Source organism: Pseudopipra pipra, chromosome 1 (genome assembly GCF_036250125.1).
Source record: "Pseudopipra pipra isolate bDixPip1 chromosome 1, bDixPip1.hap1, whole genome shotgun sequence".
NCBI lineage: Eukaryota > Metazoa > Chordata > Aves > Passeriformes > Pipridae > Pseudopipra > Pseudopipra pipra.
In genome coordinates, this window is record NC_087549.1 from 77,810,462 (window position 1) to 77,822,547 (window position 12,086).

Consider the following 12,086-nt stretch of genomic DNA (forward strand, 5'->3'; position numbering starts at 1 on the left):
CAAGGATCCTGTCCAAGAGAAGTCTTATAGGATCCTCAGCAGCTGTAAATTGAAGGAATCTGGTTTTCAATCTCATCTGTAAATTGTTCAGCCAGCAACACAGTGCCCCCTAAGCCATGCTTGGGCATCAGATTTGCTCCTATTTAAAGGAAAGTGATGTCTGACACACTATTTCTCCTGTCATTTTTTAGAAAAAGCAAGTAACAGTGAATGGATTTGTTTGTTGGATTATTTTTTTCCTCTTTGATTGTTTTTATTAAAAAAAAAAGAGCCACACCTTAATTTGCATTAGGTAACTACACCATCCTATGTCTTCTTCAGAAGTATCTGAAATTAAATGTTCTGTCAAAGGCAGTGGAGTAGGTTAGGGAAGGCTTTCAGTTATTTCTCTAAATCAGTCTTCTTACCTTTACAGTTAGGCAAAATGTCAAATATATGCCAAACTTTTAAATTAATTTTATATTTTTCCCAAAGACAAACAGTTACTATCATTCAGTAGAAGGATAATTAATGCAGAAGGAAGACTTCAGTGTTTTCACACAACTGTGTATGGTTGACTGCAGTACAGAAGTGAAGATTTGGAAATGTAGGAGCTATGCTTAGTGTCTTGGAATGAAAAATAAATTCTGTACCTTGAATAGAGGCAGTAGTTTTATCACCTGTGCTAACTGATAATTTTACTTGTGTTTTCCATTGTATTTCTTTTGATTATGAAAAACTAATGGGGCATTGATGCACATGAAATTGAATTTACCCCAAACCCTAACCTGAGCGATGAACTACACTGAAATATAAGAAATGTTCATACTGCTTTACTGAGATCCACTGAGAGAAATACATGCAGGCATCTACATTTACCACGTTTCATTGGTTTCTGTACCTTGTCCTTCTTGTATCTTGTCACTCATGTGCACAAAACCGACTCTCACAGGCACGCACTGACACACACACAAACACACACACAGGTTCAGCACTATGTTGTTTTCAAAGATACACGTTAGTGAAGTCATCCAGAGGAACTCTTTGCTTGCCAAAACACTCAGTTCTAGATGACTGACAGTTCAGTTGGTCAAAATGTAGTGTAAACTAAAGGTACATAGTAGTTTTTGTTCATTAAGAAAGGTACTATTGGGGTGGGCTAGGGGGAAATTAAGAGAGGATTTATTTCTGGCTGTGCATTATTTACAGTGCCCTTTACAAAAAGTGAAGTTGGATATCTGCAGGAGGTCTTTTGCTGCAATTTCAATCTTCAGTTATCACATAACACTACAAGCATGGAAAAATAAAATAAATAAATAAATAAATAAATAAATAAAAAACAAACCACAAAGAACAACCTGAAACTGCTATTCAAATATCAAGGTTAATGTTCTTCATACACAGTTCAACATGGCATGCTTTTTTATTGTATAGAAATGCTCACATATGTGAGTTGAGCTAAAGAATCTGCCTGCTGTCACCATTAAAATGCATCTGCACATTATCCTCATAAGTTAAGGAGCAGAACTGTAGGTATTGCAAACACGGTCACACACAAACACATATACAGAGCGCCGCTACCTTTCTATGCCTGTATTTTGCAGGTCCCTTTGCAACTGCTTCGGATAAGCAAACGCGTTTCTACAGCATCACAAGGGTAAGGCTTACGTACCAGCGGTAACTTTAACACAGACAAATTACAGGTTGTGGACCCGCTATGATAGCATTATTGCACGAAATATTTTGCACTGCTTAAAAGGCTGTGTTAGCAGTACCGCTGTTCAGAAATATCCATGTTGCCACATATTAAAGTGTCATTTTATTTAAGCCTTACCTTGGCTGACTTGCCCTAACTGGTGACAAGGCACACTAATTTATAAGAAGCAAATGGGGACTTTTCGCAGTGCTAGCGGCACAGCTGCTCGCCGTCCTCAGAGAGGCATCCGGCTTCGCGTCCCTCGGAGCCCCCAGCCCCGCGCCGCGGATCCTGCAGCGCCGGCAGCCCGGGCGATTGGCCGCGCCGCCCGCCCCCGCCCCGCTCCGCGCCCGCCCGCCTCGCCTCCCCGCCCGCCCCCGTCCTTCTCCCCTCCCCGCCCTGTTTTCCCCTTCTCCAGTACTTCGGGGCCGCACGCAGCCTCCTGCGTGTAATGGCAGATCCCGGCCAGCCCCGCCACTCGGACAGATGCGCGGTACATCCATCCATCCAGCCGTCCGTCCATTCGTCCTCCCATCTATCCTCCCATACCGATATAACCGCTGTGTTCGGGCACAGGAACATCTTTGTCCGGCAACTGCGCGGCGGCTGCGAAAACCCCCCTTTCGTGCTCGAGCTGCAGAAGAAGGACGGCTCCGGCTTGGTGACAGCGAGCCCCTAAATTCGGTGCTGGGAAGGGGGGCCGGGGGCCGGGTGGGCTGCGCTGCTGAGCGGGCGGGAGTGCAGGGAAGGGGCGAACCACCGAAAGCGGGCAGTACGGCACTGCTGTGGCAAGCTGGCGATAAATTTTCCTATTTCTGTGCAAAGTCGTCACAGCCTGCTAAACATTCCACTGCCGGCTCGTTCATCAGCTGTCCACATGGTCCGGCGGTGGCTGTAAGATTCAGATTGAATGGTGCCCTTTAATGCCTCCTTCCAATCCTGATGGGGCACAGGAGGTGCCACACTGGCAAGCCAGCCCCTTCCAGATCAGCCCCACTCCTTTAAAGATTTCCTGCCCTCTAAGACCCCTATATTCATATTAGTATGCCACTGGTTGTAAGTTGGTTGCTAATTTGTACCCTTTAAGGCTGGTCTGGATCAAGGCAGGCTGGCTGATGCAGAAGTCATTCAAAAATCTGGACCTTGTGTAACATCTTTACTCTGAACACACCTTATTCAGAATTAAGACTAATGGCATTCTCCTGATTCAGGGTTTCAGCAATGAGGCAATCGTGTCAGACTCTGCTATCTAACCTGCTAAGGCAGTGTATTAAAAATGCAATTAACATGCAAGTGAAAGCCCTGGCACATACCCCACTGGTGCAAAGGAACCTTGCTTCCAGCCAGTAGAATGTGTACCCTGGAGTAAGCAATGAAACCAGAGCATGTGTTAAGTCCCAAAGCTCTGGTAGGAAATGGCAGGATGGAAGAAAAGAAAGCTCCTGCTTTTTTTTTTTTTTTTTTTTTTAATGTATTAAAGGTCAGAAGCAGCATCTGAAGTATAAATGATAGGTACCCCATGTACAAATGATCTAGATTTGAAAAGGAGAGCTGAAACGAGTAATTCTACAATTTAACGCAACCAGGAGGGAAGCTGTTACACCAGACTGGATGGAAAGAACAACACTGCTCACTGAGATGACTTAGAGTGCTGGATTTTGAGAACTTTTCAAACAAAATCGCTCTGAGCTGCTCAGCAATATACATTAAAAATCATTTCTCTAGCAGGGCAGGGGATTGAAGGCAAAAGCAGCTAGTTGTTTGAATTTGGGGGATGTAAGCTCTTGGAGGGAATGAAATAGAAGCTGTTTCAATTTGCTATTTATACGTCCTCTGGCTTGCAACTGCAGCACATATGAATCAACGCTTTAATACACAATCTTCAGAATGTTCTCTCTCATGCAACTTCTGTGAGGTTGTGCAAAGCTCCAGATTCAGATCTCATAATCCGGGGGATGGGCTGTTTTTATCCAGATGCTTTCACTATTTTACTGCAGTATGGCAGAAGTAAATTTCAAATCTCCCTGTCAGGGAGATAGTTACATTAGTAAGGTGAAGGGGGGAAAAAGGAAGGAAAAGACACACCTTCCCTTTCATTCTCTAAGGGTCCAGACAATTTCACATGAAAAAGAATTCATGTCAAACCATCCTCCAAAGATTCCCTTGTCAGTGCATGAAGTAAAAGAGAAAATATAGGGTTGCCTTTCAGCCTACCTACCATTACATGATATGCTGCTTAGGTGTAACAACCCAAGGATACAGATGAAAACAACATGTTTTATTTTAAGGTCTTTTCTCAGCAAGTTCCAGTGAATAAGACAGAATTATGAATATTCACCAGATACTCAGAGCATAAGCCATCAGCTCATTTGTTTCTGCAATAAGAAATATGACAAGTAGAGGGAAGTCTTGATGCTCCAGAAAAGCATTTAAAAAGTGAAAATCTACAGTTCTTTCTTCTTATATATGTATACATATATATATATAAATAAATAGATGCCTATACATTTGTATTGACGTATTTCAGAGACTTCTCACAAGCAGGAGTAAAGAATATCCGTGTAAAGAGATTATAACCGGTATTGCAGGCTAATTTGATATACAATGATCAAAGATTTTCTTAAGAATTCAAAATTATGCCATTTCAAGGAAAAAGCTGACAGTTTGAAAACATTAGCCTCAATGAACTCTGACATTTCTTTCAAGTGTACATTTTAAGACTAAACACTGAGATTTGGTGTTACTGGTGTTAGGTCGATCCTTTCATCAGTTTGAATGCTAAAAGAATCTGGATTTGTCATGGGGACAGAAAGACTCAAGAAAAGAACCTCAAAATGAAGTTACTGTCTGAGACTGCAGCAGTATGGCCAAAGGAATTCCAGGGAAATTTGGGTATAACCCTTTGTGTGCATAGTTTTACCTTGGGAATCCATCAGACTTACAAAATTCTAGCAGTGTATCAAAACACAGAACTTTGCCAATCACATTCAGTAAGTCCCCTTCCTAGACTTGAGAGCTTGTGACAATTATTAGAGGGGTAGAAAAAAAGAAGGGGCTCTTTTTGTACCTTCTAATTTGTGGACTTGCTATATGTTTAAGAGCACTACTGAAGAGGTAGAGTAGTTATGAAGGAGCATATATAGCTGTACCAAAAAGAAACCAGTTTCTACAGATTTAAAAACCAAAACATTATTATTCTGCTGTTTCAGTTAATAATTTAAAGGATATACCCACAAAACCAGTCTCTCTTTGTTGGTGCTTAATATGCTAAACATGTATTGATCGTCTTGCAGGTAACTGCTAGAGAACTAATCATCCAGCTAACATTCAACCAGCTATAAAAAGACTAAGTGGTTCATTAATACATAACGTAATGAAGATTCCAGGTCATGTATAGATTATAAAGTTCCTGTACCCAAGATAGATATGTTAGGAATGGCTAAGATCATATTGGGATAAGGATGTTGCCAAGTTCAAGTCCAACTCTTCCTTGTTCTTAGACACGTGTACTCTAATAGCTGCAGTCGAAGAAAATTAGCTCAGTTGCTACCAAGAACCTCTGCTCACACACAGAGAGAAATCATACTGGGAATTTTCATGCTGTTATTCAAAAGCACCAGGGAATAACATAGTTACCCCCACTGCCAGCAGCAACTTTCCAGTCTTACAAACAAATTACAAACTGCTTCCCTTTTTCCTAGATTGAAAGGATAAAAACAAAGGATTCTACCATTGCCTGCCACCAATTTTACATTCACAAATCATTATTTTTATTCTCAGCTCCAGTGCATAACAACCAGTCCCAGTAATATGTCTGAGAACACTGACACTCCCTTCAATCTCTGTTTCTCCTCTTATTAGATAACACCTTTTTATTTGCAGTTATTAATTAATAAATATTTTTACAACTATCACTGAAATGAATTGTCCTAAAAGTTTGTATGTGATTCACTAATGACAGTTATTTAGAAACTATCATCTAAAAATGTATATCAATAATTGGAATTAACAATTTTACTAAAAGTAATAAAACATAAATATGCAAAAATAATTTTGAAATCAAATGCATTCACAGTACTGTTGCATTTCTATCTTTGGATTTCTAACAGATAATCATAACAAAGTAGATCACAGCAGTCAAATTTTTCATTTTCTGATACAAAATGGTGGGACAGAAATTTTTAACTATTGTAGTGGATGACTGCACAACTGAGCCTTCTTCATGTATCTAATGAAGGCTTTCTGGAGGGTTCCCAAATAATGCCTCTACTGTATTTTTATTTTTATTTTTAATTTTTTTTTAATTTGGTAATTGGCAGAAATATTCAGAGGGAGTGGGTTTAAGGCAATTCATTTTGCATATGATCTCTCTGAATATTCTGTAAGGCCTGCATTTCCTCTAAAAAAATTAAAATAGTCGATTAGAAAAAGTAAATTTTTAATACAGGTTAGCAAATTCTGCACAATACTAATTGCAGAGGCAACAGCACTGCTGATATTGTCTTGGCTCCTTCTACACTAAGCATCACTGGAGTATTTTCTAATAAAACAACAACAGCTGTTCCTAGATATATGAAGCCAATAACAGTTGCCAGTCACAGAAAACTTGTGATAATATAGTCGCTTGCCTTTAGTATTGCATGAAATGGCAGGTAAAATATGCTGACAGGACTTGAAGAAAACAACATAATACCTGGCATTTTGCTATCTGTTACCATAAAACTGAGCTAATCAGTCCCTCTCTGAATGCAGGAAAGCACAGAAAAAAATATAAAGGGCCAAAAAAGAATAGCATGGTGTGTCAGTCTCTACATCACAACACCAAGGGAAAGACAAGAAAGAAGACTCAGCTGAAGGCAATGAAGTGATCGACTCAGACATTAGTAGATCTTTCTGCCCATCCTGTGGAATTTCACACTAGTACATATAATACACACTATTCAATCAAGAAACTTGCTTAATTGGGATGTTTCCTAGGAAACTAATATAACTCTGTAACTGCAGATCATGTAGTGACCAGTATAAAATGGGATGCTTCTTAGTAACTGTATAATGTTTACGTTTAAAGGCGGCATTTTTGTAAGTTTAACTCTGGTAATAAAATATTCTGATGTTCCTGAAACTAGTGTGGGCAAAACTAAGCTATTTTTCATTCACAGGCCGCTATTGGATCCTCGACAAGGTTCTCTCTGGATTTTCACAAATGGTTATTTAGATATTCTATATTTATATAAAACATCAGATACAAATATGTCCTATTTTAAATTATGAGCATTATATTTAGTGGAGTTTGGCTCTTACAGCTTGTAGTGAGATATAGACTTCTTTCCCACTGTTGATAAGAGCTTTAATAAATTTTTGCTTAGAGGTAGGAAAACACTAACAAGCAAAGGCTCCTGGGATAATATAAAGACAGATTGTCCTAATATCATCCTAAAGGACATTATTTCTGGGGCATATTATGTACATTTTATCTTTACTAAGATAAAGAAATTGCGTCTCTTAAACTCAGTATTTAGAAGGCTAACAGGAGATCAAAAAAAAAAGAAATGTAAAATGTTACGAGATGATGACGAGACTTTTATTGAAGTGAGAATATCCTTTCCTTTGAAACCATAATGCTGAAGCATGTTGAAGGTATCTTAAGGAAAAACAGGGTAATTTATGATTTAGAATCTTCACTGCAGCTTAGCAGTCCTCCATGCTATACTGTAACCTATACTCCATGTATTATATCTGTATGTTGTTCCAGCTATTCTTTTTTAGTACTTCTTGCCAATATGGAGGTGAATACAGATATTGTTTTGCTCCTTCCAAAAAGGTGCAGGACCAACAATGTGTTTAAATATAGCAATATGTGTTCATAGATTCATGCCCTGTTAGTGGGCAGCACTGAGAAGAGTCTGGCTTCCCCTTCTTTACCTCCACCGCTTCATCAGGTATTTTTACATTATTGTAAGATCTCCCCAGAGCTTTCTCCTCTCCAGGCCAAACAGTGCCAGCTCTCTGGTTCACCTGATATGGTGTATGTTGTGATTCATTAATGATGTACGTGAGTGTTTTCTGGACTTTCTCTAGTACATGCTCGTATGTCTTGTACTGGGGAGCTGAGAACTGCACTCAGTACTCCAGGTGAGTCTCACCAGGACTGAGGCAATGGACAACCTCCCTTAACCTGCTGCTGATGCTCTTCTAGTGTAATCCAGGATACTGTTGGCCTTCTTTGTCTCAATGGTAGAAATTTGCACTATATTTGTAGTAGTCATGCTTTATAATAATATTGAGCACTAACATAGGACCAAAACTTAATTTTGAAAATTACTGAACCATTTAGTAGAGCTCTTAATTGTTGAATTGCCTACACCTTGTGGGACAACTGTGTTTAGTACAGGGCTGTAATATTAGTTAATGTCTAATTCTGGTGTTTCTATTAACTGGATTAATCTAGTTTCCAATTAGAACAGGGAAGAGGATAAATCTGAGTAGATTTCTGAAAGAGGAAGAAACTGAGAGGAAGTGAAACAAAAGGTAAACTTCTAGGTCACTTCCAGATTCAGAAAGCTTAGATGGACAGCACTTTCATTTAGAAGTGTCAAATGAGAAAACAAGGTTCAAAAACATATAAGCACAGTCTGCAGGGTCACCCTTAATGCACTGCAGCTGATGGGGAATCTTCCCTATAAAGGCTAATGAGGAGGCACAGCATCCTTCCTATTCATCAGTGCCTGGCCTTGTGTGTGCATATCTCTCTCCAGTGTGGTTAGCACAAGTGGGAAATTGTAAGATTTTACTGAAGTTTCTAAAATTCCATTGGAGATAAATCTCTGGTATCACCAAGGGAAAAGGCCCTCCCTGATACCCCTCTGTTTCACTCCTCTAGCTAGGTAATAAGGCAATTGAAGAAATAGAAATGAGAGTCTTACTATCTTTCTTTTTACTTGAAGAAACACCGCAGTTCCACCAATCAACTACATCTCCCATGTAGGTAATGTCATGACTGTCATTTTTTTAGCTATTTTTAAAAACACAACCTACTAGAATGCTTTTCAGGATGTGCTTTTCTTTTGCCATTTAATTATTACTGCTCACTACAATTCGTTAGAATTAAGAAAAATTAAGTCTATGACTAGTATGATCTATTTAATAGGCCAAATAAGCAACAAGAAATAACCTCATGCTAGATGGCGACAAACAATGAAGCAGAGACATATGTTTGTTCTGTTCCCCAAGCATAAACAGAACACAGTTTCCCTGATTAATAAATTTACTTTCATTTTAATTAAAACAGGGCATTTAGTTACATTTCCTCTGTTCTGTCAAAGAATTAAATACATAAATGGCTAGCAGGGGAAAAAATGACAACATTTTCTTTAGTGCCCCAATTGTACTCATAATCGATTACTACCCATCTGTTCACTAAAGGTGTAGGAAAGACACATCATATAAAGCCTTATTCCCTTTAAAAGGCTTGCTAAAGCACTTTGTTTTTTGATCCCATATCTTCCAAATGAAAGAAGTTTTTCACAAAGTAGAATCTGCCAGTTCTCTTTTTGTATAACATTAGATGAACTGTTGTTACCGTTTTACTCTTCTGATTCTTTCTGCCATTAAATCAAAACTCCTGAAGAGTGGCTCTCCCGGAGGAAATTATTGCAAGGGCAATTCTATAGATTCTAGCCAAGAAGGAACAATTAAATAACAGTCATGTGCAAGACAAGATGAAAGACTCCACTCTCTTTCTCTAGTAGTAAGCCAAACAACTGAGCTTTGATTGATGCATATAGTCAATGAAGGTACTAATTTTCATGTAAGAAACTGAAGAAATGGATTATCAGCCACTTCCCTTTGTAATGTTTTTTTTCTAGTGGACTCCTGTATTTGGTAATTTAATTTACTGGCTTTCAGTAGTTTTTAAGGAAATCTGTTCCATCTACTAATAAAATGTCCCATTCTTTCAGGCAAGTTAGAGGTATGTAGGTAAACTGGAGAAATACAATATGGGACAGGATGCATCCAGCCATGTTGAGTGGAGTGACTGTCATCACTGGGGAGATACTCTCTGCTATAGAATCATAGAGTGGATTGGATTGGAAGGGACCTTTAAAGGTCATCTAGTTCCAACCACCCTGCCATGGCTAGGGACACCTTCTGCTAGATCAGGTTTCCAACCTGGACTTGAGCACTTTCGGGCAGTGGGCATGCACAGCTTCTCTGGACAACCTGTACCAGTGCCTCACCACCCTTGCAGTGAAAAATAAGTCTAATCTAAATCTACCCTCTTTCAGCTTAAATTCATTACTCCCTGTCCTATTACTACATTCCCTTGTCATAACTTGTAGGCTCCTTTAGATACTGGAAGGTCACAATAAAGTCTCCCCAGAGCCTTCTCTTCTCCAGACTTAACAACCCCAACTGTCTCAGCTTGTTTTCACAGGGGAAGTGCTTCAGCGCTTTGATCATCTACATTACCCTCCTCTGAACTCGCTCCAACAGGTCCATGTCCTCTTTATGTTAGGGGCTCCAGAGCTGGATGAAGTAGCCCAGATATGATCTCACAAAAGCAGAGTGGAGGGGGAGAATCACCTTTCTCAACCTGCTTTTCATGCTTCTTTTGATGCAGTTCAGGATAGAGTTGACTGACTGGGCTGAAGGTGCACATTGCTATCTATTAAACAAACAGGAATTCCCTAGCAACTGTAAAATGGCAAACCATGTCCATCTTCCAAAAATGGCAAGAAGGAAGATCCACAGAATCACAAGGCTGGTCAACCTTACTTGATTCCCTACCAAATCTATAGGGAAAATCCTAGAAAATCTTTCCATGCTCATGGAGAGCAACCTGACTTGAATAGCGAGTATGGATTTACCAAGAGAAAATCTTGCCCAATTAGCTTGTCTTCTCTGGTGAAACAACTGAATATAGACCAACACAGCAGTGCAAATATCTTTCCTTGACCTTAGTAAGGCTTTTGACACATTCTCTCAACAATATTCTAATAGCCAAACTAAGGGCTTATGGGTTGAATGGAACATAATGTAGTAAAAGTCTGGCTGGACCATAAGACTCTAAGAACTATGTTTCTCATGGGTGGTCTAGATACTATTTAGCATCTTTGTCAACTACATGAACAGTAGGACAGTATGCAAGACGACAGATGAAATCACTTTGGAGGAAGTGGTTCATGCCCTGTCAGGATGACATTCAAAGTAATTCCAACAAGCTGAGGCATGGCCACTGCGGTGGTTTGGATGCTGGAAGATTAGAGAGACTGCATGACTTGTGCCTGTTTTGCCTGAAGAGAAAGAAGACACAGCAGATATCTAATCCCAGTGTGCCAGTACCAGAAACAAAGCAGTAGCAGAGACAGAGCCAGGCTCTCCTGGGAGGTATACAGTAGCAGAACGGGACAATGGTCACAAGTGGCAATAAAGGACACTACCATTGGACACAAGGAGGTGGCTTTTCACAGGAAGTGAGGTTAAGCACTTGGACAGGTTGCTCAGAGATATACTACAGTATGATTTTCAAAAGATTTCAAGATTTTCAAAACTTAACTGGCCAAAGTCCTAAGTAATCCAACTTAATTTTGAGTAAGACATAGCTTGAGGAGGTCTTTCAATCTATTTTTTCTTCAACCTGCAAAACTAAGCTAGATATCTTAAAAACAGACCAATCCTTTCTTTTTCTTTCCCTATATTGACAATAATAAAAATATTTTGCAAGTTAGTCACCTACAATAGCTCAGCATGCCTGAGTCACACAATGAACCAGTCAGTATAATTTCTCATGTGGTACGAAATTCTATTCTCAGTTGGCTGTGCTAAAGACAATCAAGTCAAACTCTTAGCTTTATAGGATCAGCAATGAGGAAAAGAAAAAACTAGCAGAAACTTGCAGTTATTACTAAAAGAGCTAGACTTAGCTATATGGATGCAAAGAACAGACTATGCAATAACAAAAGTACTGGGTTTACAATTTTTTTTAGTGTAGCAGAAAAGCACAATCTAAACCCATAACACTATTTAAAATTATGATTGATAAGGAAGAATTAACCACTTGACCTTTTAAAAAAATTAAAATAGAAACAGTTAACAAGTTTTTCAAAGCTAAAAATTTATTTATTATTTCCTTCCTGTCCTTTTTTAATACAGGACTATAGATCACTGATTCTTTCCCATTCTTCTAAATGCTTCAATAAAAGTGGAACTTTATTGTTGTAAATAAAAACTCAGTGTCAGTCAGTCATGGCTGGGCTTCGTGAATGAAGATTTGGGAAGGGCTCTACCCACGTTTGTTGCAAGTGCGTTGGTGGCTGAAAAGGCCAATACGAGACAGGCATGTCCAGTTGCAAAAGGCACAACAGAAAGACACCTTAGATGGTATATTCTGCAAGGCACGATTCTTTCTGTG

General features: G+C 39.3%; 1 protein-coding gene across 13 annotated transcripts in view; it reads right to left on the bottom strand.

The window, feature by feature from the left end:
* CDH18 (cadherin 18) overlaps positions 1–12,086 on the bottom strand; it is a 501,066-nt gene that overhangs the window by 237,135 nt on the left and 251,845 nt on the right. For 2 of the 13 annotated variants that reach the window (XM_064662049.1, XM_064662006.1), the window contains exon 1: positions 1,814–1,959. The exons of 9 other annotated variants lie outside the window; for them this stretch is intronic. The gene's annotated coding sequence lies outside the window, so the exon portion shown is untranslated. Of the gene's footprint in view, positions 1–1,813; positions 1,960–2,096; positions 2,181–2,224; positions 2,509–12,086 lie in introns of those variants that run through there. 2 more of the 13 variants (XM_064662025.1, XM_064662034.1) reach the window with 2 other exon arrangements.